Source organism: Octopus bimaculoides, chromosome 1 (assembly GCF_046866305.1).
Source record: "Octopus bimaculoides isolate indiv1 chromosome 1, ASM4686630v1, whole genome shotgun sequence".
NCBI lineage: Eukaryota > Metazoa > Mollusca > Cephalopoda > Octopoda > Octopodidae > Octopus > Octopus bimaculoides.
The window spans coordinates 46,165,838-46,191,220 of NC_142928.1; the positions used below are offsets into that span (position 1 = coordinate 46,165,838).

Sequence of the window (25,383 nt, forward strand, 5' to 3'; positions counted from 1 at the left end):
ATATTTTAAATATCGATCTTATCCTGATATATATATATATATATATATATATATATATATATATATATGATTAATTCTTCTATCAAACGGTTTTTAGATACCTCTTCAGTTTTATTACATTCGTTTTATATGTATGCATAATTTCTTTCTTTCTTTCTGTATTTCTATCTTTCTTACTTTCTCTCTCTTTCTAGATTTATTTCTCTCTTTCTCTCTCGCTTTAAAGATTGCTACCTTTTTACACCTATATGCGTGTTCGTACTTATGTAGATACACACACACACGTTTTCATGTCAATCTCTCTCCCATTCACTAAAACATATATATTGCATATAAATCCTTCTTTCTTTCTTTCTCTCTCCCTCTCTCTCTCTCTCTCTCTCTCTCTCTCTCTCTCTCTCTTCCGTTCTACATATATATTTGGTGATATGCATCTAATATATATGTCTATTACAGAAAGAGAGAAGACAAAAGAAAGAGAGAGAGAGTAAGATAAAGGGAGATACAGAGAAAGAGAGTGAGAGGAAGATAAAGGGAGAGAAAGTGAATGAATGAGAAAGAGAAAGAGAAGGATAGTCAATGAAAGAGAAAGATAGAGAGACAAAGTTAAATAAATCTCAAAACGTATTAATTGTGGGAGGCAAATATAGTTATAACAATAGTCATAATGTCTATTAATAGAAACAAATACTAATTGAAATAATAGAGATAGTGAGCTGGTATATTCGTGAGCACGACAGGCAAACATCTTGTCGGCATTTCATTTGGATCTACTTATTTCTGTGGAGGATGATTGAGTCTTTTATTCTTTCAGGGCCCATCAAATAACTACAATTTGAACACTGGGGTCGATGTAATCGACTTATGCCTTCCTCTGAAATTACTGGTCCTGTGCCAAAAGTTGAAAACAACAAAATTAATTACTAACATTCTATTTAATTAAAGAATATTAAAGAAATTAAGAATAAAAATAGTACATTTAGAAGGGAAGGAACATAGACGTAAAATCAAAGAGAAGTTTGAATTTGATCGTTTCAAAGGATCCATAAAAATAAGCTCGTGGACAGAGTGGTCCCTTTTATGTAAATAAGAAATAACTGAATAAAACGGATCATTATTAAACAAAGAATTTTGTGTATCACACATTAAAAAAACAAATGTTTTTAGGTGTGTAATTTAGTAAAGCAAATACATAATCAAACCGAATTTTCGGGACATTTATAAAATGTAAGTAGTCTAGCTTTCAAAAATATGCAGCAGATCACTTTCATTAACCAAAACGTATACGTGCGACTAAACAGCATGCCAATTCATGGAAGTTAATACTATTAAGAAATCTGCAGAATGATCGTAACACTGCATAAACCATGCACGATTTTAAAAGATGAATACAGGTTTTTCAGATACGATAATTTCTAATATGAATTAAACGTTAGATAAAGGCTGACTTAATGCATTTGAGTATCGAATATATAACGGGATCGATGAGTTTGCTAATATCATCAAAGAATGACAAGGAACGGACGAATCCATCCCAGTCCACCACACTTCGAATCCTCATAGTAACTGCTAATGTTTTATTAAACAATGTTCGTGCGTCTGTATTCGTGCCTATGTTGGTGTTTGACTGTGTACATGATGTTTACATCTGTGAATGAGTCAATGTGCGCGCGTGTGTGTGTGTGTTTCTGTGAATTGTTTGTATGTGCTTATCTATGTGCACATATCGTAATTCTATACATAAATATATGGATAGAAATACCATTTTAAAGAAGATGTGATTGTGTATTGAACATTTCCGAAGAGCAGAATAAAAACAATTTGTCTATTATTAGTAATTTCACCGGATATTTCAGGGATCCATTTCTATATTGATTTCTGTAATTAAGGTGCTAGAAAATTCGCCAACCCAGATTGAATGCAGCAATTAAGACTATTCGCACCACAGGCAGCAAACAAACTGCTGGTTAAACTGAATAAAGCAATGTGTATGGTTTAAACTCAAGGTTTAAATTGCCATCGCCAATGTGTCTGCGATAACAAATATTTAATATGAAGACAATATATGTCGATAATCACGTCAAACGAAAATTGAAACATGTAACGATAAAACTGATCTAGAGTTCAGTCAATTTCAATTAGTAAACTCTATTATTGACATATGAAAGAAACTAATGCCAATAAATGACAGTGTTTAAAACTAACATGCTACATATGGCTTGACTACTTCAAATACTAGCGTGGATTAAAGATGTTTCAGAAGACAAGGATATTTACATACAACTAAAAGCATGCAAATTTCCTAATACAATGGCACCTCGGTTTACGAACTCTGCTCTTGACATATATATAGACATATATGTATATAGAGACATATAGATATAGATAGACAAACAGGCAGACACACAGATTCGAAAATCGAGGTTCTACTCTTTTACTTGTTTCAGTCATTTGATTTCGGCCATGCTGAAGCACCGCCTTTAGTCGAGCAAGTCGACCTCATGACTTATTCTTTGTAAGCCTAGTACTTATTATATCGGTCTGTTTTGCCGAACCGCTAAGTTACGGAGACGTAAACACACCAGTATCGGTTGTCAAGCAATGTTGGATGGACAAACACAGGCACACAAACATATACACACACGTACACACACACACACACACACACGAACGCACACATACACACCCACACATACACACACACACACACACACACACACATATATATATATATATATATATATATACGATGGGCTTCATTCAGTTTCTGTCGTCCAAATCCACTCACAAGGCTTTGGTTGGCCCGAGATTATAGTAGAAGACACTTGTCCATGGTGCCACGCAATGGGAATGAACCCGGAACCATGTGGTTGGTAAGCAAGCTACTTACCACACACCCACTCCTGCGCCTATGTATATTAATTTTGATCACCGCTATTAATATGAAACATGAGATATAAGATATCAGCATGGGCGGAGAGCTTTTAGACATTTTGCTGTTATCCAGTATATGTTGAGGCCTGATCTAATACACATGCAACGTAAAAGGTTATGTTATATTTTAGTTATTCAAAGACACGGTTTATCAAAGTTTACATTAGTCAATCAACTTTTCTTTTTCTTTAATTAAATAAGGTTTAACTTGCGTCATAATCCCTACGAGCAATTTGAAGAAAACAGTAATGAATTACGGGAATATTATTCTTATACGTAAAAGTAAATCCGAGCAGAGGGATGATATTGCTCGTTGCTACCTTACTAAGAACGATTAGATTCAACACTTAATAAGCTTGAGAATTATATTCATACTTCAAATGAATATTTAATTTCAAAAAATTACCACCCGTGAGAATTTGTGGGTGAGTGAGCCTTCCGTCTAGGTTTCGCTTATTCAGTTCATTTGCTCGTATTGATTTTTGTTTATTAATAATTTCAACCGAAATTTAATTTTAATCATTTCCCTCATTAAGGCGACGAGCTGGCAGATTTGTGAACGCCTCGGCCAAAATGGTTTGTGGCATTTGTTTAGAATCTGTATCTTGTACGTTTAGTATTTTACGATTTTTTTCTATAATATATAATGAATATGTAGGAGACACACAGATATGCCCTACGTAAGAAAACGTTAACAGTAGATAGATTTTCATTTTGTGTTTATAAATATCATAATAATTTTCATTTAAACGTCATGTCTATATAATTTATCAAGTAGTATATATTACTTTTTTATTTACTCAGTCATTTGGTTTTTCATTCTTTAAAATGTAGTGCATAACTGACGACGATGTCATTGTCAGAAATATGAACAAAGTTCGTTGGTAGTCATTTGAAATAAAAGCATAATATTAGTCACTCTCTAGTATATTATTTTTCATTTTAAGTTTGATTATTGTTAGTATTTCCATGAACTCTGCATTACAATTGAACTCCATTTTGTTTGAGTCTTTTACCAAAGATTTTTCAACTAGCTATAGAGTTACAACATACCTAAATTATTTCTATACATTTTATTTATTTTCTTTTAAATATATGTATTTATATGCAATACTCTCAAGCACATCTACAGTGTAGATGTATCAGTTCCTCAGCTGTTGCCAATCATTGTTATATTTCATTCTGTAAAGTTATGTTTAACCTACTTACGTAGTATTACTTCCTGTAGGGTATTGAAATGATATTCACACAGCAACCATCTCTAAAAGCACAGGGCGTACACAGTTAGTTAATATAGTATAGAGGAGGGAGCATCTTTGGCTTTACCCTAGAAATGTATCCAACTTTGAATTATGGTCGGAAAGTTCTCTCATTTATATCTGCTAGAACAATGAAGCAATTCTGATTTACACAATTCTCCTAATTAGGATTGGTTCATATTGCAGTTGCTTTGTGTATTTATCCCTGTAAGTTTATTTGTTTGGTTATTTAATATCCGTATCTATGTTTTCATAATTAGCAATAAAGAGGAATGCATCTCAAATAGCACTCTGTTTACAAGCGCAATGATATTTCTGTTTTATATACCACATTTCCTCTATTGAATAATACTATTTCTTTCAAGTAAAACAAATTGGAGATGAATATTATATTTCATTATATTTTCCCAGCTAACATTTCTTATTTTTATTTCATTTGTATCATTGATGATTGAATCTTGTAATTCACATCAATCAGATTTTTGCCCTTTCAGATCTCTACAATAAATGTTCTTTATGAATCTACATTTGTGACTTTAATCGGAATAATACACTGATGTGAGACATCACTGTGATAATAATCGAAACACGAATATTATACAAATGAAGTGAATAAGAAATGTCTATGCGTGATGTACAATAACATTATTTCATCTAACTGAACAGTCTCATAATTTAGGAAATCTATTATTACGTAATAGTTTAATGTAACCATCAATATGTTTTCCAATTTTATAATACTAAGTCCTATGATTATTTCCTACGATGTAAATAAGTGAAACACCATTCCCAGTTTAATCAAAATATTACTATGCAGATATGTAATTTGTTTGTCCATATGTTATCATGCAATATGAAATTTTTAATTTTCATAATTATTAGTATAAATTTTATGAGATATTCAGTTTGTTACTTCTTAAGGGATAATTCATATGTAGATTCAAGTTTTACATAAGAAACTTTCAGAATAGAGCAATATGAGTAAAATGCATGATTATTGTCGTGCTTGCTTACAGATAACATGTCAGTATATCAGAATGCATCGTATTATGCTATCTGTGAACCGATGATGGTATATATGATGAAAATATGTCAAGAAAGATTACAGATATGTTACTGACTTTTATTTAATAAAATTCAAATGTAAGATTCATATCGACATACTTATAAAAATAAACGATAGAATTATATATCTCTGGAGAAAAAAAAGAAGAATAAACAGCTTCATATTTGTGTAATATATTTTCGATAAAGTAGCAGCCTAACTAAATGATGTAGTCAAAGAACGGTTCCAATTATAGGATTAAATGCATAACAATCCTTAGATATAAAATAATCAGCGAATTGATAATCTTCCGAAGCAAGAAAACATTGTAAATCCGTCTTCAATAGAAAATAAGTAAATCAGTAGCTCCGGCTCTTTCAGCTACAGCACCAGATCGACTCCTTTCTCTCAGATTCGTCAAGTAATGTAAGCGTCTCTGGTGAGAACCCATTTATATTTTAAAAAAAGTCAAATACCATTTGTCAATCAATGGTGAAACAGGTAAATTTGATCTTTGCATTTTAACTGCGTAGATTTTGCATAAAGTTGAATAAAAATACAAATTGATTACCAGCAACAATATATACGTACAGCCGATAAATGCGCTAGCAAGAATCACAACTTTGCAAAACAAGAACAGTGTTACATGTCATGGACATTACTTCGCAAAACAACGACGAAATAACGGACATTTAAAAGAAATCCATATACTTCACCGAAGGACAAACAAATATGGTAACAATGTATCGTTTTCTAGATATAAAAGGAAAAATATATAGCAATAGATCTATAGAAAAAAAAACCCCAGCTAGCATCTCAAAGGGAGAGCAACAAACGTCGGTGTCTTTCTAAATAGGTATGGATCTGTTTAATCACTGCAAAGAATGTTATTCAGAGGCAGTCAACGAATTGACTAATGCCTGTTTCGTGTGCAACTTCAAAGAAAAACAGCTCCCAAATTTACTGATTTTCTGGCGTACATCATAATACAGAAACAAAACGATTATAAGAAACTTTAGTATTATTTGTTTTACTACTGTTAATTTTATATCCGAATTTAATATTTTGGTCTCATTGTCATTCGGTAACACAAACACAAACACACACACACACACACACACACACATAGATACACACAGACACACACGCTCAGAGGCACAAAGACACACACACACATACACACACACTCACACACGCATACATACATACATACATACATACTACTGTTAATTTTCTATCTGAATTTAATATTTTGGTCTCATTGTCATTTACTAACACACACACAAAGACACACACACACACGCACATACAAACACTCACACACATACATACACCCGCACACACGCATACATATATACATACGTGTGCATAGAGAGGGAACCTACTTTGGAATCGTTTAAGATAAGAGGTTAAACTTTTTTTGATTTGATAGGTAAAAAGTGCTTTCGAATCTTTGAACCTCCTCTTGCATACTGAGTAAATAATTAAGATACGAAAACGAGGGATGAAAAATGTATGCATGAACAAACTTTATTTATTCAAGTAACTTTTGGAAGTTCCATTCTGAAACGTGTTTCTGCTGCAAATCTTTGGAATTAAGCATACATTGTAGTTGATTTTATATACATCAAGTGAATGTACATCTATATTTATATCTACATATTAATACATAGAGGTATGTGTAAATATATATATATATATATATATATGTGTGTGTGTGTGTGTGTGTGTGTGTGTGTGTGTGTGTGTGTGTGTGTGTGTATGGGTATATGCACATGTATGTTTATATATCGGAGTAAGCACATAAATGTGCAACAAGGTGCCAGAAAGAGTACTCAAATACCAGAGGTAGAGTAATATGCTTTATTTAAAAGCAGCAGAAATATAACAAAAAACTGTTACTCGGAGTTTCACGTTTCCGATCATCGGACAGTTTTGTTCCTAACAAAACTGTCCGATGAACAGGAATGCTTTAAAAAAAAGTATATATATACTGTATATATATATATCTACGGATATAATGCTTACACGTCAACTCATGTATACATATTATTTTATTAGCTCAACTTTAATATGACGATCAGAGACTTTTCAGTCGTTTCTTTAGTGAGCATAACATTTTGATAAAATTAACTGTTCGTAAAATAGTTTATAAAATTGTCATTTATCACTGTAAAATTATGGCAAAAAGCAAGAGAAATAAGCTTGAATTTCGTTCGTTGCTCTATAAAAGAAAAACGGCAAGACCAACTTAAATTATATGATATAATACAGACAACCCTTCCAATAAAATAAACTTTTCGAAACAAGTAAAAGAAGTGATAAGTACAATAATTGAGAATATCGAGCAATTTGAGATTACAATTTCACTTCTCATTTTAATTTTTATTACTTCTGTCATCATATCTTCTTTTACCTTTGTCCATATATATATGTACATGTATATATACTTTCTTTTCTTCGTGTTATTTATTATGGGTTTAACTAATTCATTGCTGTTGTTTTCAGCGCACCGGTAACAGGAAAGAAAGAAATTATCATCATTACAAGTAGTATGCGCTAGTGAATTGCCATAATTCTAAAAAAACAGAAACGGTCATTTTTGAATACATTTTTTAATAACCATTGGGTTTGTAAGATTTATGCTTAGGGAAGATATACAAGGCTTAAAACTGCCTCAATAAAAACATGAAAATGCAAGTAACAATTGTGTACATCATCATTTATCATAAACTTCTATATTAGTAGGAAAATATCGTATGAAGAGAATAACAATAAAAAAAAGCATTGAAAATTAGCGCGTCAGAATCAACCGTCTGAATTCGATTTAAATTTAAAATATATCTACTTAACTATAAGTAATAGTTTCTATCCCACAAGCTATTACATAGGTTTTCTTGTCAACATAAATCATCATTTCCTGTAACAAACATTTAAAATCGTTTTGGCTTTTTTATAATTTTCGCCTCTCATACCTTGTCAGCGATTAATTCATTCATAATCGCATGCGCACGCTCACGCACATATATATATATACATCTACGTAGATATGTATGTATATTTGTATGCATATGTGCCTGTATATATATATATATATATATATATATATATATATATATATATATATATATATATATATATATATATATATAATCATCATAAATATACAGGGATTAGCATTGAGTTGCTTCTCCAACATACTGAAAATTTAGAAATAGCAGTCAAAGAACTACTGATTCTAAACTACAAATTTTTCTCTAAATGGATGGCGATATGTATGGCACACATAGAACAAAAACCGGAGGGAAAAGCATAAACAAAAGAAGTCTTTAGTTAATCGGATACGATCGTTTCATGGTTAAGAGAATGAACATTTCTCTATTCCAAATCTTCAGTCCGATATTCTGATAAATTTGAAAGTGTCTCTAAAAAAATTCACGGTAAGTTTTGGCCATGCGACACCAATAATCAATGATAAGAAAGGCACTTACGAATTCATCGGCTAGTGAGTTCAGGCATCCCACCCCAAAGAAATCTATTCCATGTGAGTCACAAATAGTCCCGTATGAAAAAAAGTCCCGTGTGGAGGGATTACGGTTTAACCATCTAACTTAGAGGTATCAAATATAAAATATACAAGAATAAGGGCAGGGAATCGTTTTTGTTCTATGTGTGCCATAAATATCGCCATCCGTTTAGAGAAAAATTTGTAGTTTAGAATCAGTATTTCTTTGACTGCTCTTTCTAAATTTTCAGTATGTTGGAGAAGCAACTCAATGCTAATCCCTGTATATTTATGATGATAAATGGTTTTACCGATAAAGGTTTTTTCATACTGAACTACTTGGCAAAATTGTTAATTATTAATTCTATTATTAATTGACGATTCCCTGCCCTTATTATTGTATATATATATATATATATATATATATATATATATATATATATATATATATATATATATATATATATATATATATATATATATATATATATATATATATATATATGTACATACATACATACATGAATACATGTATGCAAGCTTACATACGTACATACATATATGCATATATAATATTTGCGAATGCATTTAAAATTAGAGAATATTCGTCACTCGGAAGTCGGTGTGGTTTGCTACAATATACATTGCAAAGTGCAGTTGATTATGAGTTTCGATTATGTTTCAATATTAGAAGCAGAATAACAGAATAACAGAATAACGGTGATGTGGCATTTCGTCCGTCTTTAGGCTCGGGATCCAAATAACGCCGAGGACAATTTTGCAATTTCATCTTTCGGCTTGCTGATATGCATAAATACCACCTGATCTCTTTCTAATACTTGAAACTAATTTTATAAATGAAAATGTGAAAACATTGATAGAAAGCAGCATTGAAAACTATAGAATATGTAAAGTCGTAGCTTTAATTTTTTCAATATTTCGGACAAATTTTCTTCATTAGTGCCTGTGCAATTATGCGTGATGGCACAGTGCTGTCATTTTATTTTTCCAGATACACAACTGCGAACGCTGAGAAGCACAAACTCATCTTATTATAATAATCAATCTGATACGTTATGTTTAATGCTGTATGAGGATTAAATTTATTAATTTAAGGGTTCTAACGTTACATATTCTGACTCTAAGATTTCCAGTTTTAAGTTTATATTGTGCGCGCGCTTGAGTGTATCATTCTCCCCTGTAAAAGACTTTCTCACCTTCCCGAGCGTCAATCTAATAAACGTGTGTGTTGTTTATATACCTGTCTTCGCTTTTCTTTTTCCACCTTGAGTCGAACAAATCGTCTAAATGAATGTATGTCCATATGCATATATGTATGTCTCCGGTCGTATGTATGTATTTTGCATGTTCATGTATTTGTGTGTTTTTATATGTGTACGTGTGTTTGCATGTGTGTGTGTGTGTGTGTGTGTGTGTGTGTCACTCTGTCTCCTTGTGTGTGTATGTCTCAGTGTATCTGTGTATGTCTCAGTGTATCTGTGTATGTCTCAGTGTATCTGTGCATGCCTCAGTGTTTCTGGTATTATGGGCCATTTCCTCAAAACCACAACTATCCGTTGTCCCTTGCGGTCGTAGTTGAATCCGAAGACATTTTTACAAAGGAATCCAAAAAGACACAAATTTGACACTAACGCACAAACTCATGCTGCAATTTAAGCTGTTAAGCAACTCGCCATCCGTCACAATGAGAATGAATTTCTTGTCAATGTTTGCTCTGAAGAGAGTTTTACATTTCAAAAGCATAAGGCAATCTGAATCATAAAATTTGAATGAAGGCAATAAATTGAAACGTACGTAGGCGATATGAAGACTATTATATAAATAAATTGATTTTAGTTTGTGTTCAAACTGTTCATTTTCCTTATATATTATTAATAATCTGTTATCCTATATAGAATGGATGTAAACATCTATATCGACTACTGGAACTTCATAAGTGTTAACACTAATATTAAAACAAAAGACGAAGAGTGGTGAGGAAAGAAAATCGAGGTCTAGTTCGACAATAGTGAAGAATGGAAATGCCTTTAATGATACGAGCATACGCTCTTCCACAAAAAAAATATATAGAGGAAAAATGGGGGAATGAACGAACAGCGGATAGAGAATAATGTGTATGTCTATATATGAATACACACCCACCCATATATATACTCATAGATAGATATGTGTATGCGTTTCTGTTTACGTATGTGTGTGTGTGTAAGCAGTTAAGTGCATAGATGCATTAGTGCATGCTTCTGTTGTAATATTACATGGGTAATATTATACTTCTATATTGAGACAGAAACTCCAGCGGAATTGAAATTCCCTTAGAATTTTAGGATCATTAGCATCCACATATTTAAACATAGATCTATTGTCGTTCTGTATCATATTGATTTACTAAACATTTCTGAGGAAATAATGTTGTAATGGATTCATTTTCTCATGGTGAAATAGCAACAGTAACCAACTACGTTGCTGCATTAATCGAAATCGTCAAGTATATTGTAGGTGGTAAATCTATTCTATGTTACCAGGGATTTGAGATGAAATACTGACAGCGCATATGTGACGTAAGAGGCGAATAAAAGGGGTGGGAGCAAAGGGACTGGAAATTCACTCCTCCTAGTAATTTCATATTCCTAAAAATATATTCTTCTTGTCTTTTTAGCAGTATGAAATTACTAAGAGGAGTGGTTTTCAAGTGACTTCGCTCCCGCACCTTTTAGTTGTCTTTTACGTCAAACAGGAAATGCAGTGACTGAGGATGTGGAGGATGGATGAGCGGAATGTAAGGAGGGTGATGAATGCAGAAGTGGTAGGCAGCAGAACTGAAGGTAGACCTCGGTTTGTGTGGATGGCTGGACGGGGTGAGGAACGCTTTGGTGTTTACATATGTTGGAGTGATAGAGGCAAGATAGTTTATAAATGTTAGGAATGTTAAGCGAGTACTTGGGGACAGATGAGTGAATGTGATGTTGCTCAAAGGGGTACCAAACTGGCATGATGCGATGGTAGTTGACCAGTATATTTGTCTGACCCCGCTGCTGATATTTGGAGTTGCGATCTATGCCTTGAACCGAGCATAGAACAGGGATCGACTCTTCGAGCTTCGGAATAAATGGACTACCTGGTGTAAGTCTCGTTGTGGTTACCCACTCGTAAAATGATTGCGAATAGGCCTGATTATAAATATATATATATATGATGTCCATGTGTGTTTGCGTATGTGTGTTTGTTTGCTGTGAAATTTTCAATGAAACTTTCATTGTTAAGGCCTGAACAAAAAATCCATTATTGTAATGTATAAAAATTGAAAAATCAAATCTCCTCCATGAGATCTTTTGTAAATATATTATATATGTTGCTTCTAATTCCAAACTTAGTTACTATGAATTTATCATATTCACAATGTCAGAAACCATTGGATGATCATCGGTGTATATATTCAAAATGTATCATTTTACCAATTGTGTATCAAGGGTGTAGATCACAACCCTCTATAACCTGGAAAAATTAATCTGCCTCATATCTGAATAAATCCACTGACGATCCATTGATGATTGCAATATATGACATCTAATTTCATTCATGATTATATCTTGCTTAATATTGATTTTCGCAGTGTCGTTATTAGTGATCACTGCAATATGTATCACCTTGAAACTGGAATTATTGATGGTAAGTATGCGGATATGTTCTTCAGAATAATTGATGTAGCATTAAGTTCATAGTGTGTAATACAGTTTATATTGCGTTATATTTTGATGGTACAGATGTTTAGCAACAAAGTCGGTGATTAGTTTTCAAAGAGTAGAAGTAAAGATTTAGAAAAAAATACATGCTTTTGAATGTTGAAGTTTATTTACCTCTGAGAAACAACAGCTACAGTTTTAAGAGTATGTGCACAGGCAGCCGCATACACACTCAATCACACTCACACACACACACAAACAAAGACACACACACATACACTGATAATGAAGTTTTGTAATAACTTTAGAGTTACTGGGAAATGGATATTTGCCAGGTGAATGATTTAGATGTGGCATAAACTGTATTCAACGTACTCTAGTCTATAACAGATTCGAGTTCAATGATTTTTTTGTTCAACAACAAATCTTTTTCTTTTTTTTTTTTTTGGAATATTCTTATTGGTAACTTGCGTGTTAAGACGTTTTGTGATGTTTCATGTGGGTGGTGTGATTCCGATGATAATAAACATACGCACCGGTTCAATTTTACTTGTTTATTATTGATTATATAATTGGTTAACTGACCAACTAACCGATCCCAATAAAATAATGAATGAGTTACTTATCAATGTTCTTTCGTCAACTTCATCAATGACACGTCGTCTCTCCGGTAAATCTGCTTAGAAACGATGAAAGGGCATTGACAGAAAACTAATTGATTGTTAAACCGAACGATGAAGCAAGCTATCGATATGTTGGTTGTTTAAGAATGAACAAGTGAAAGTGAACCAGTGTGTGTTTATTGTTTGCTTAATGACCATCCAAATTGAAAAAAAAAACATTTCCAGTATATAAAATGTATACTAAAAAGATGTGTCAAAATTTCCTGAGACACATGGCTGCTATTTCCAAGGTACAGCGACCATTTAAAGGCAGCATATTCTGGCACATTAGCATGCACGAGTTGTATACGCCAATTCATAATTTACTACTTATTTGTAATTCATATTTTATTCTGTAACATTCCTATTATAGAATAAAACAAGTTTTTATCTAACATACTAAGACGGTTGATTTGACGCTCTGCTTTTAATTTTGCATTGGTGCCTTACATTTTTTTTCTTTTTTCTTGTGTGTGAAAAATAAGTCATCTCAACTCATCTACTTTTTATTACTATATAATACCTGAATAGATTTCGCGAAACAAATGAAAGAAAATTTTCTGTAGACATCAATATTAATTTTTTAAAGTATTCCCTGAGGTCGATTTTCCATCACAACCATATTTGTTTGTGATTCTGTCTATTGATGTGCTAAATCAATATGCAGAAATTTGTTATTGACATGTGCTTTCTAATTGATAAGTATTTCAGAGTCTAAACTTCATATTATTCCAATAATAGTTTATATAGTATACTCTTGTTCAAACATTACGTGGTACTGTATTTTCTTTACATTTTCTACAGTTAAATACTTCCAGTTGCATTTGAAACTGCTTTGGGTTTTATTTCGTTTGGTTATTGACAACGTTTTCAAATAAAGTCAAGTTTTTTTACATTCGATTTTATTTGGGATTTGATAAGTATTTTTGGTCAGATATTATTTTGATTGTTCATTTCTCTTAAAACGATTGCCTTAAGCCTATATATAGCATCGATATTACATAAGTGTTACTGTCAGCATTATCGGGAAGCGACGTCACTAGCAAATCTACGGAATCACAAACGACTAGAAGCGTGATTTTGTAGAAACTTTTAATATACAACCAGATATGTTCATTGTATGTTATTTGATGCATTCGGAACTGTGTGTAAATAAGAAATGCTGTGTGGGTAAGGAGATTGGCTTCTATAATTATCTTGATACTGAAGAGAATATTGGGAAAATTATTCGTAGCACTGACTCGAGTTGCGTCACATCATGCCAAACAAGAAATCAGCAGGGCATGTATATATGTATGCATGCGTGCATGTACGGTTGTGTATGTGCACACACACGCGCGCGCACACAAGCACACACACACACACACACACACACACACACAAACACGTATATATATATATATATATATATATATATATACTGAGAAAGATGGAGTAAGAATTTAAGGATTGCAGAATACTAGTCAAATGCCACGGTCAACACTCTATGTTAAGGTCGAATATCAAGTGAGAAATATAGGAATCCATTATATAGCGTAAAAAGACTTGGTTAACCATACAAACTATAAATCCCAGATTCTTCACCTTTTTGATTTTACACTAAGTGAAATGCAGAGTTTAAATGAAATCAACTAAAATAAAAAGAAAGATTATATTTTATAAAAACCTTAACTTTATTTGTACCCGCTCGAATCACGTGTTTGTGTGTGTGTGTTTGTTCGTGTGTGCGTGTGTATGTGTGCGTGTGTCTACATGTAATGTTTAGAATTATGTACATGTATGTGTAAATGTATAGATATAAATGTGTCTATGTGCATGCGTGTGCGCATGTATCTGTGTGCGTATGTGTTGTGTATACGTGTGTGTGTTTGTGAGCGTGTGTGCGCGCGCCGTTGTGTGTGTATATTAGGACATTATAGCCAAACTGGATAATTACTGAAGAATTATGTACTATTTATAAATTTTAAAATATAACTGAAATGAAAAAGTGTATAAAAGGAAAAAAAAAAACGCAACGTGTTATATTATATTTCAAGTTTCAGATCTCTTTGTAAACAGAAGTGATGACTGGTGTATCGCGGGTATCTTCTACTCAAAGTTGAAGGGCGAAAATGACATGTAGAAACTAATGTGGTTATAGTAAGTAGGGAAACTCGGTTATCTCTTATCTACTGTTAAATAATGAGTTCAATGTATAATGAGGATGTGCTATTGAAGCCTATGATTCTATTAACATTCTAACAAATCGAGGTTTGAATGTGAAGTATTGAATGTAACATTTCTTCAGATATTTCGTGATGCCTCTGATTGTTTACAAGTATTCCTCTATGTGAGTGTATAATGTACAGATAATGCTTCTGTTGTAGGAGCTTTCATATACATTGTAGGATATATGATGGCTTAGATAGGACGTGTAGTATATCTCTAAATTGTCGATTATTTAGTTTGAGTATGTACACAATTCAGAGATTTTCTGGGATGATTTTCAGAACAGAAATTTCTCAGTGAAAGACCGGATAGAATTATCTGAATGGTCAGTCCACCTCTACGGATCCCTCGCTAACGTGTTTCAGGGCTTTTATCAAAGAGATCAAACAAAATTTTAAAAAATATCAGTAGGTAACTTTTGAAGAGGCCGCATGAGCCTTAGATGTAAAGATTCATGTTGAGGTTTCGCGAAAGGCATACGTTAGGTTTTGTCGAAGAGAAACATATGGAGTTCATGGTTGCTGAAAGCCATTTCTTCTGTCTTGCTGAGCCTGTTGAGTACATGGGAAATTTCACGTTTATATGCTCACATTTCTATCCCCATTGTCAACTTCATAATCACTTGCAAATTCTCCGCTCCTTCCCGTAGTCGGCTTTGTGCTTTGTTTTCTAACCCCACTTCATTATTACAGAACAACATTCACTAAAAAGTGTCCCTCTCCGTAAACAATATCGTCTTGATTGATGAAAATTTCAGAAACAGATCTCAACTCTTCTTCATGCGAACCATCTTGCCAAGCATACAGCTATGACATATATTGACGATATGTTGCGCACCGTACTTACTATTTATAGAACTTGCACATTTTCCACCAACTACGTGGAAGATATCGACATGCTTACACCCTCATGAAACGACGAAGTTGATATTTTTTAAGACTTCTAAGTCTTTGAAGTGTATTTTATTTATTTCAGAAGTGAAACAGAAATGTGGCAACAAGTTTCTCCGTCTCTCTATTCCTCTCCCTCTCTCGCCTCTGAATTTCAGTGTAAAGTTTAGATACGAAGATCCATGTATAGGTTATTTATAACTACACATCGAAATAAGTCCCACATCTTCTACTAGGAGTCCACGCATCTCGCCTATGTGAAGGGGTTTTACGTACAATACGAAATTTCTTGGAAACGCAATAGGCCGAGTGAAGCAGTATATATATAGCTGTTAAAAACAAGCGATTCCAAAATGTTTTATTAGATAATGGCAACCGAACATCAGTAATCAATTCTACTACACATAAAACGTGTTAAGAGAGCATATTTTAATTGAGAACGGCGTTCTGCTAAAGGAAAATGTTTCTTCTTGAGACATTTGCGAATATAATTATATCATATATTACGTAATATAAAGTGATTCTTTGCAGGGTTTATAATTTGAATTTACCGATCTTCGTTGGATAAGTATTTAATAATAATGCAAGCACATCACATACTTTTAGCTTTGGTGATACTTTTCGTTTAAATGCTTCACACTTCTCAGTAATTAATATTTCAAACACTTTTATCAAATAATCAAAAACATATTCAATATTATTCCAAATACAATATTTCACATAGTCGTAGCTAGGAGATAAAATAAATGGATTAAATGCTGACAACATTCTAATAATTTTCTATTAATTTTCTATTGAATACAGGAGGTGTAAATTAACAAATGGGAAATACTCTCCCATAGTCTTAGGATGAATATTATTTCAAATTTGTCTTTTTTTTTAAATTTGTCCATTAATGCACTTTATTCTTGATGTAAATTATTCCAAGGGCGCATGAATAGACTGCTGACATTATTAACGTTAAGTATGTTAATATCTTAATTGATGTTTTCCATTAAATGCTACACATAGACGTTTAGCCTTTCTCTATTTAGAAAATATTCCTCATATACTTTATGACACATATTTTTAATCAAATGCTATTTATTAACTTATACATATATATATATATATATATATATATATATATATTATATATATATATATATATATATATATATATATATATATATATATATATATATATATATATATATATATATATATATATATATATATATATATATATATATATATATATATATATATATATATATATATATATATATATATATATATATATAATTCTATTAACGTAAGTATAAAGATACCCATTATTGCTACTACAGAAGAATGCAAAGTGAAATTTATGAAACATTCGTTGGGCAGTACTGTATACACACATATATGTATATACATATACATACATATATACATATGCATACACATATATATATATATGTATATATATATAGAGAGAGAGATAGATAGATAGATAGATAGATAGATACATATATAAGTATGTATACACATACACACACATACACACACACACACACACACACACACACACACATATATATATATATATATATATATATAATAAACATACACGTCTCTCTATTTCTCTCACTCTCTATTTCTCTCTACACGCACACACAAATACACATCCCATGTATTAATACAATATATATGTAGGCTTATATACACAAAAAGAAAGTAAAAATGAGTGTGGGACGGGAAGATAGAGAGAAAGGAAAACATTCGGGATAGTTCATTTATATACTAATTAGTCGCAGCATTTTATACGGGTTTCATTAGCCTTGAATAAATACCTGTTATATAAACATGGCCTAATTACACGATATCATGGCAAAATGTCCAACTCTTCTGTAACTTCCGTGGGCAATCGTTTCTATTTACACCGGATTGTCAAAGGCGTTCTTGTATACACAATTTCGATAAGACAATCTATAGGGTTCATCATTCATCAGTTGAGATAAGTTTTTCAAGGGCAAATTTTGAGGTAATAGGATTTCATTGGTTTTAGATACTTAGTTAAATGCCTGAGGAGAGACTTCTTATTATGTGTCTCTGCTCCAAATAATATTCAAGAGAAACTATTCCAGGATTTAGTAAGTCATGTATTTTAGTATTTATTGAAAGTTCACATGGTTGTTTTCCTATCATAATTTTAAAAATATAAAGTGCATATTCATAGTTTAGTTTGTATTCAAGTATTCTATAATGAGAAATTGTGGTAATTCTGAAGTGAAATATAAAATCGAAGATGTTATGAAATCGAAGTAGACTGAATTATAATGATATAATTTGATGCATTGAGAGTTCAATTATTTCTTCTTTCCTTTCTCATGTGTCTGCCAGTGAGTGAGAGAGAGAGAGAGAGAAAGAGAGAGAGAGAGAGAGAGAAGGAAAGAGAGAAGAGAGAAAGTTAAAGGGAGAAGAGAGAGAGAGAGAACCATCTAAAAATTTCGCAGTTTTAAATGTTACAAAATTCACGTGAAAATAAAATTGATATTTTTACAAATACGAAATGGGAAGCATAGTTATGCTAATACATTAAATATAAATATCTTATTGGGAAGAAACTAATTGCGTTTTTCGCAAATATATAGGTACGATTTGTTTTATGACGTTTGTCAATATTATGATTTTTGCCTTTTGACTTTTGCTGGCCGTTACTTTTAGCTTTGTTTAGAAGCAAACTGTGCTTAATTTTGTTTACAGCACTTAGTTGAGTGTCAATTATAACATGGAGTGCAAAAACGAACATTTTCGCTTTATTTTGCCTTTTTCGTTTCCGTAATGGCAAGAAAGCTGCTGAGGCTCACAAAGAGATATGTGAAGTTTATCGTATTGATTGCTTAACAGAATGCATATGTCAGAAATGGTTTAAAAAATTCCGTTCTGGAGATTTTTCAATCAAAGATGACCAACGTTATGGTCGACATACTGAAGTTTATGATGACCTAATTAAAGCTATAATTGAAGCTTACTGATATATAACTGTGCGAGATATTGCGGAAAGGTTAGATGCATCACGCACAAAAATTGAAAATCACTTAAAATATCTTGGACTCGTTACAAAACTTGATATTTGGCTTCCACATAGATTGAAAGGGATTCACTTAACACAACGAATCAATATTAGTGATATGCATCTCAAACGCAATGAAATCGCTCTTTACTTTAAACGCATCATCATTTGTGAAGAAAAATGGATTGTCTACAATAACGTCAATCGAAAAGGATCATGATCCAGCACAAACCATAACGAAAGATGAAATGAATAAAAAAAGTTTATGCTGTCAATTTGGTGGGATTACAAGGCTGTTGTGTATTTTCAGCTACTTCGAAAGAACCAAACAATCAATTCAAATGCTTACGGTCAACAAGTAATGAAACTGGAGGAATCAACCAAAGAAAAACGGCCAGAATTAGCAAATCGTAAAGGAATCGTGTTCTGCCATGACAACGCTAGACACACACGTATATCATAACTAGTGAAAATTTATTGGTGCTTGATTGGGACGTGATGTCACATCCAGCATATAGCCCTCAACTTACACCATTAGATTACTATTTATTTCTCACTTTGCAAAATTCTCTCAGTGGTAAAATGCTGAATAATGATTATGACCTGAGATCGTACTTGCTTCAGTTTTTGGCTGATAAGGACCAGAAGTCCTATGGGCGCGAAATCATGACGTTGTCATTTTGTGTATGAAAAACAACTGACTTCTTCACGCAAACATACCGAAATTACTTTCTTGCCAACGCAATATATATATTTAAGAATTTATCTTTGAATACCATAAGTAAATTTTCTTTCTTTATTTTCAGTAATATGAACAAGAAAAATATTACACTGCCAATATTGCTTTACCTAAAATGAACAGTAAAATATAACAAGAAATCTATTTGAAGGTAAGATATATATATTTTTAAATAATTGGAATAGAAAAGAATTTTGAAAGCCGAAGTAGGTACTGTATATATTTCGGTGACAGTATTCCTCCGTTTTATTTCTTCAGTGGATATGGAATAGGTAATAGTTTCGACTCCGCCATTACATATTTGTCATTTGTCAAAAAGCGTTACTTCCTATACGCATGTATCTAGAAATCAAAAGAAATAATACTATTCCCTTCAAATTATAGTCCACGATCTTCTGATTAATATTTCATGACAACCAACAATATTTTGATTTGTAACATTAACATTTTGAAAGCAGGATAGGGTTATCATGTGCTATAAAAATGCATGAGATATTGTGTGTTCAGTAATTCATTCAATTTAAGATAAGCGTGAATATTTATATTGATAAATGAGTGTAACCCATACGCAGAATTATTAGAGCATGGGATAAATTATTTATTGATATTGCGTTTGCGCTATTACGTTATAAATTCAAATCCTGGTAAATTTGAAGTCGACAAATTAAGCTACAAATTATAACTGAGTTATAACACCGTCTAACACGATTTCTGTCCTTGCGTAGCAAATGTTATTTCCTATTTGCTTACCCCTATGACGTATTAAAAATTGTTAACATTGCCTTGAAACTTTGGTCGTGTTACATTTATTGAAACCCCAAATAATCATTCTCAGCACGAGCCTTTGTAGCTCCCCCACTTCTGCTCATGAACACAGTATAGTCGGTCGTGCTTTTCCTTCATACATCTTCAGAAAAGAATATTACTTTAATATAGCAAGTAGTGTTTCAGAAAGCCAAATATGTTGGAGGGAGAGTATTTTTTCCTATGAATACATGTCATCTTTTATATATTCAGAAAACAAATAAACATTGATTTTATTAAAGTATGAAAGAAACAACATATAAAGTAATCTATGGCAAAAATAAAGAAGCATGGGGTGGGCATGGTGAATAAATAGCATCATAAGATTTAAGAAGTTGGGGATAATAGCAACCACAATCATGTCGTTTTGTTTTGAAGGAATATATTTATATGTCACAGACAGTGATATTTAATGCTATTCATAATAACTAAATAGTAAATAGCGAGTATATAATCTATACAATACAACAGTCCTATACTCGACATGATACAGATTACTATAGTCGCTTCTCACTGCTATAAAGTAGCAGTAATATGTGTTCTTAAATTGACAGAACCCATGTAACTGATCTTTGTGAAATCAATGTCATATAATAGAATTCCCTGGTAATTTAAGTGACATGTCCAAATTTCTATAATTGAAAGTCTAACATTCAAACAACTACCAGGTTCTGTTCTAGATCTAAGCACAGTTATATGTTAGCGTTTGTGCTTTGAGTTCAACAAAATGAGGTGATCAAGTCAAAACATATATACTGCGTAGAGAGTCTCGATAACAAGCATAAGTGGCTCAATTACTGTCAATATACTTCTATTGCATAATAAAAGAATATGTAATTATGTAAGATATATATTGTGTGTATGCATATATTACGTTATATTATGGAAACCGAGAGAATCAACCTTGATTTTCTTTTTTATCTCACTTTATTTCGTTCATTAGCCTGGTGCCATGCAAGGGCGCCGGCTTCAAATTTTTTTTTAGAACAAATCGACCGCAGTATATATTTTCATTTTAAATCTGGTGCTTTCTGTTTCGGTCTTGTGCTGAAACTGCTAAGTTACGTATACGAAAACACTCTAACGCCGGTTCCCATGTGATAGGAGGGACGAACACAAACATAAAAACAAACACAGACCCTCACGCACACACACACACACACACACACACACACACACATACACACACACATACGGAGCACTTCTTTCAGACTCCATCTGTGACATCTATTCATTAGCATTTTGTCAGCCCGTAGTTATAGCAAAAGACACTTGGAGAAGATACCATGCAGTAGAAGTGAACTCATGAGCGAAGTTCTTACCTCACACCCATGCCATGCCTGCTCTATACACATTATATACTTAACTATTGTATGACATATGCATAGCTACATACATGAACACACGAGTAAATGTATATAAATGTACACACATAATATATATATATATATATATATATATATATATATATATATATATATATATATATATATACATATATATATATATATATATATATATATATATATATATATATATATATATATATATATATATATATATATATATATATATATATATATATATATATATATATATATATATATATATATATATATATATATATATATATATATATATATATACGTGTGTATATGTATGATGTATGTCGGCGCGCGCATATGTGTGCGTTATATTTAACTATTGATCATTTACATGTGGAATTATTTCTCTGCAGTGTAAATAAGGAGAACAAGCATTTAGTTGCGAAATGTTATCACCCAATCTTGGAAATTACGTTTAGGATTAACAGTTCTATATCTGAAATGTAAACTTAGATTTAGAGGCATATTTTTTTTATGTAACAACCGAATTAATTTTCTACTCACCATGCTCTACAATGTCCAACTGGTGTAAACTTGTTATTTAACATATTAATACACATTATATGATATAGCTAATGTGACACCTCACACAAACAAACATATTCATAACTACACACTTACATAGAGGTACGTGTATATGTATGTATCTGTCTGTCTGTATGTATGCATGTCTGTGTGTCTCTCTCTTTCTCTCTCTCTCTCTCTCTATATATATATATATATTATATATATATATATATATATATATATATATATATATATATATATATATATATATATATATATATATATATATATATATATATATATATATATATATATATATATATATATATATATATATATATATATATATATATATATATATATATATATATATATTTTAATTTCTTGTTTGTGATATAATTCTTGGGAAAGAATATATTTGCGGCTGAAGATAGCTTTATACTATCAATTATATACCAATAATGATGCAACAACTATAAAGCTTGAATCAGGTGTACCGCAGAATCCTTTGTGTTTTGTTTTTATTTTTACATTCCCAATTTATATATATATATATACGTGTGTGTGTTCGTTTGTGTTTCTATGTATAAATACACAACGTATCTGAGACTTCTTTTCTTGCCTATTTTCATTCAATGCAAAACCGATATTATATCAAAATCTCCGTCTGTAAATCTCCGTATTTTGAAAACATATAAGTTATCTTCCACGTCATTTTTATAAACATAATGATTCCTCTTTTCTCTTAATTATATTTGAGAAATAGAAGATGTTCATAGTCTATAGCTGTTCTACATTTGACGCATGTGCTAATCACACACATATATTTGGCGTGTTAATTTTCTTCTCCATATTGAATTTAAACTTGTTCGCAATGTATTAAAGGATGCTACCTTTTGAATTGTTAATCGCATGTGGTGTAACGGCATTGAAGTATTAAACTAGTAATTGAATTAAATCTACAAGAAACATTCAATGATATCTACTTCTCTTCCGTACATTCGACATGCATGCTTATTGAAATAGATGCATAAATCCACCCATCCATTCATCCCTCCCTCGATTCATCCATCCATATATACATGCATGCATCCATACATACATACATACATACACACATACATACGTACATACATACATACATTCGGTGAACTCTCCTGTCGTAAACGATAGGAGCCTCCACATCTGCTTGTTTAACAGTCCCTACAGATTATTGGCTGATAGTGGTCAAATATGTGTGCTGCACATTAGCTCTCGGCAAATAGAACATCGACACTGTGAACAAATCTACTGTTCACATGGAAGTGAACGCAGTGCAATATGAAATAAACGAAGCCTTTCGCATAAAACATTACTCCGCATGAGAATCGAAACTACGCTTCTGCGATCCTCAGTGCGGAAAGATTAGCACTATCCCCAGCTGCTACACACACACACACACACACACAAATATACATGCATGCATAAATAATACATACATACATACATACGTATATACATACATACATACATGCACACACACATATATACAGACAGACATCTAGCTTTGTAGATAGAAACATACATACGCACGTATATATACACATACACACATACATAGAAATCTACATACATGTGTATATGCTTATACATGCATCTCTCTCTCTCTCTCTCTCTCTCTCTCTCTCTCTCTCTCTGTACACGCACACACACACACACACGCACACGCATATACATATATATATATATATATATATATATATATATATATATATATATATATATACATAGATGTATATATAAATTGCTAGTTAGCTAGGTAATTTTGTTTAAAGAACACGCCCTTTTTCATCGGAATGTACGTTGTTATTCTCATCTATTAAGTATACTTGAATGAGAGCCAATAACTAATATTATCATCTTTGATACTATGTCGGCAAGAAAGTTGTTGCTGAGGGCGATGTTAGACAAACAGATTTGGCTGTAATTTTTAAATAAATGATTACTTCCGTTCAGTTATATAACTTCTAAATATAAACTTCTGTAAACCACTGGAAAATACAGATACATGGGACTGTCGTATGCACAGAGACTATTGCACTACTCATGTCAGTTTAAAAGGAAGAAACGCACCCATAATGATAGTTAATAAGTTGCTGGAAGGGGAATAATTATCGTTACTTCATTTCATTTACTGGGCTATTATGATGAAAATATATCATATTTACTTTTAAAATCAGACTGTTCAAAACCTTAATGAAGCTATGTGCCAAAAATGGTTCAACTTTAAAGCAATGTATGATACTGGGTAATAATTACTGATTATTTATATACAAATTAGATGAAAGTAAGTGCTCTGACACTTCATATCGGAATGGCCAATTTTACACAGAAAACAGAAATAATTCAATTGATGTGAATTGAGCGACATTATATCACATTTCTACCTCCATTAATACCTGATACATTACAGATTTCAGAGCAATTCAATATTAAATTGTCTATTAAAATGTGTTTACTATTTTAAGTAAATTATTTATCTGCATAACTTTATTCGACGATCCTTTAACTCTAGAACCATAACCATTTTACTTATATCTAACTTTGAGTCCCTCTGTAATCAATCCATAAAGCAGTTGTTTTGCAAACACAGAAAAGTGGCTCGCGGCATTACTTTAGGTTTCTTCTAACTGTCTCAAATTTGTATCTGTGTCTTCATTGTCATCTA

The 25,383-nt window shown here is 31.9% G+C and overlaps 1 protein-coding gene across 3 annotated transcripts in view; it reads left to right on the forward strand.

The window, feature by feature from the left end:
• The window catches only part of LOC106884018 (uncharacterized), a 1,573,201-nt gene that overhangs the window by 401,015 nt on the left and 1,146,803 nt on the right, over nucleotides 1–25,383 (forward strand). For all 3 annotated transcript variants that reach the window (XM_089350855.1, XM_089350881.1, XM_089350853.1), the window contains exon 3: nucleotides 20,048–20,131. The gene's annotated coding sequence lies outside the window, so the exon portion shown is untranslated. The remainder of the gene's footprint in view (nucleotides 1–20,047; nucleotides 20,132–25,383) is intronic.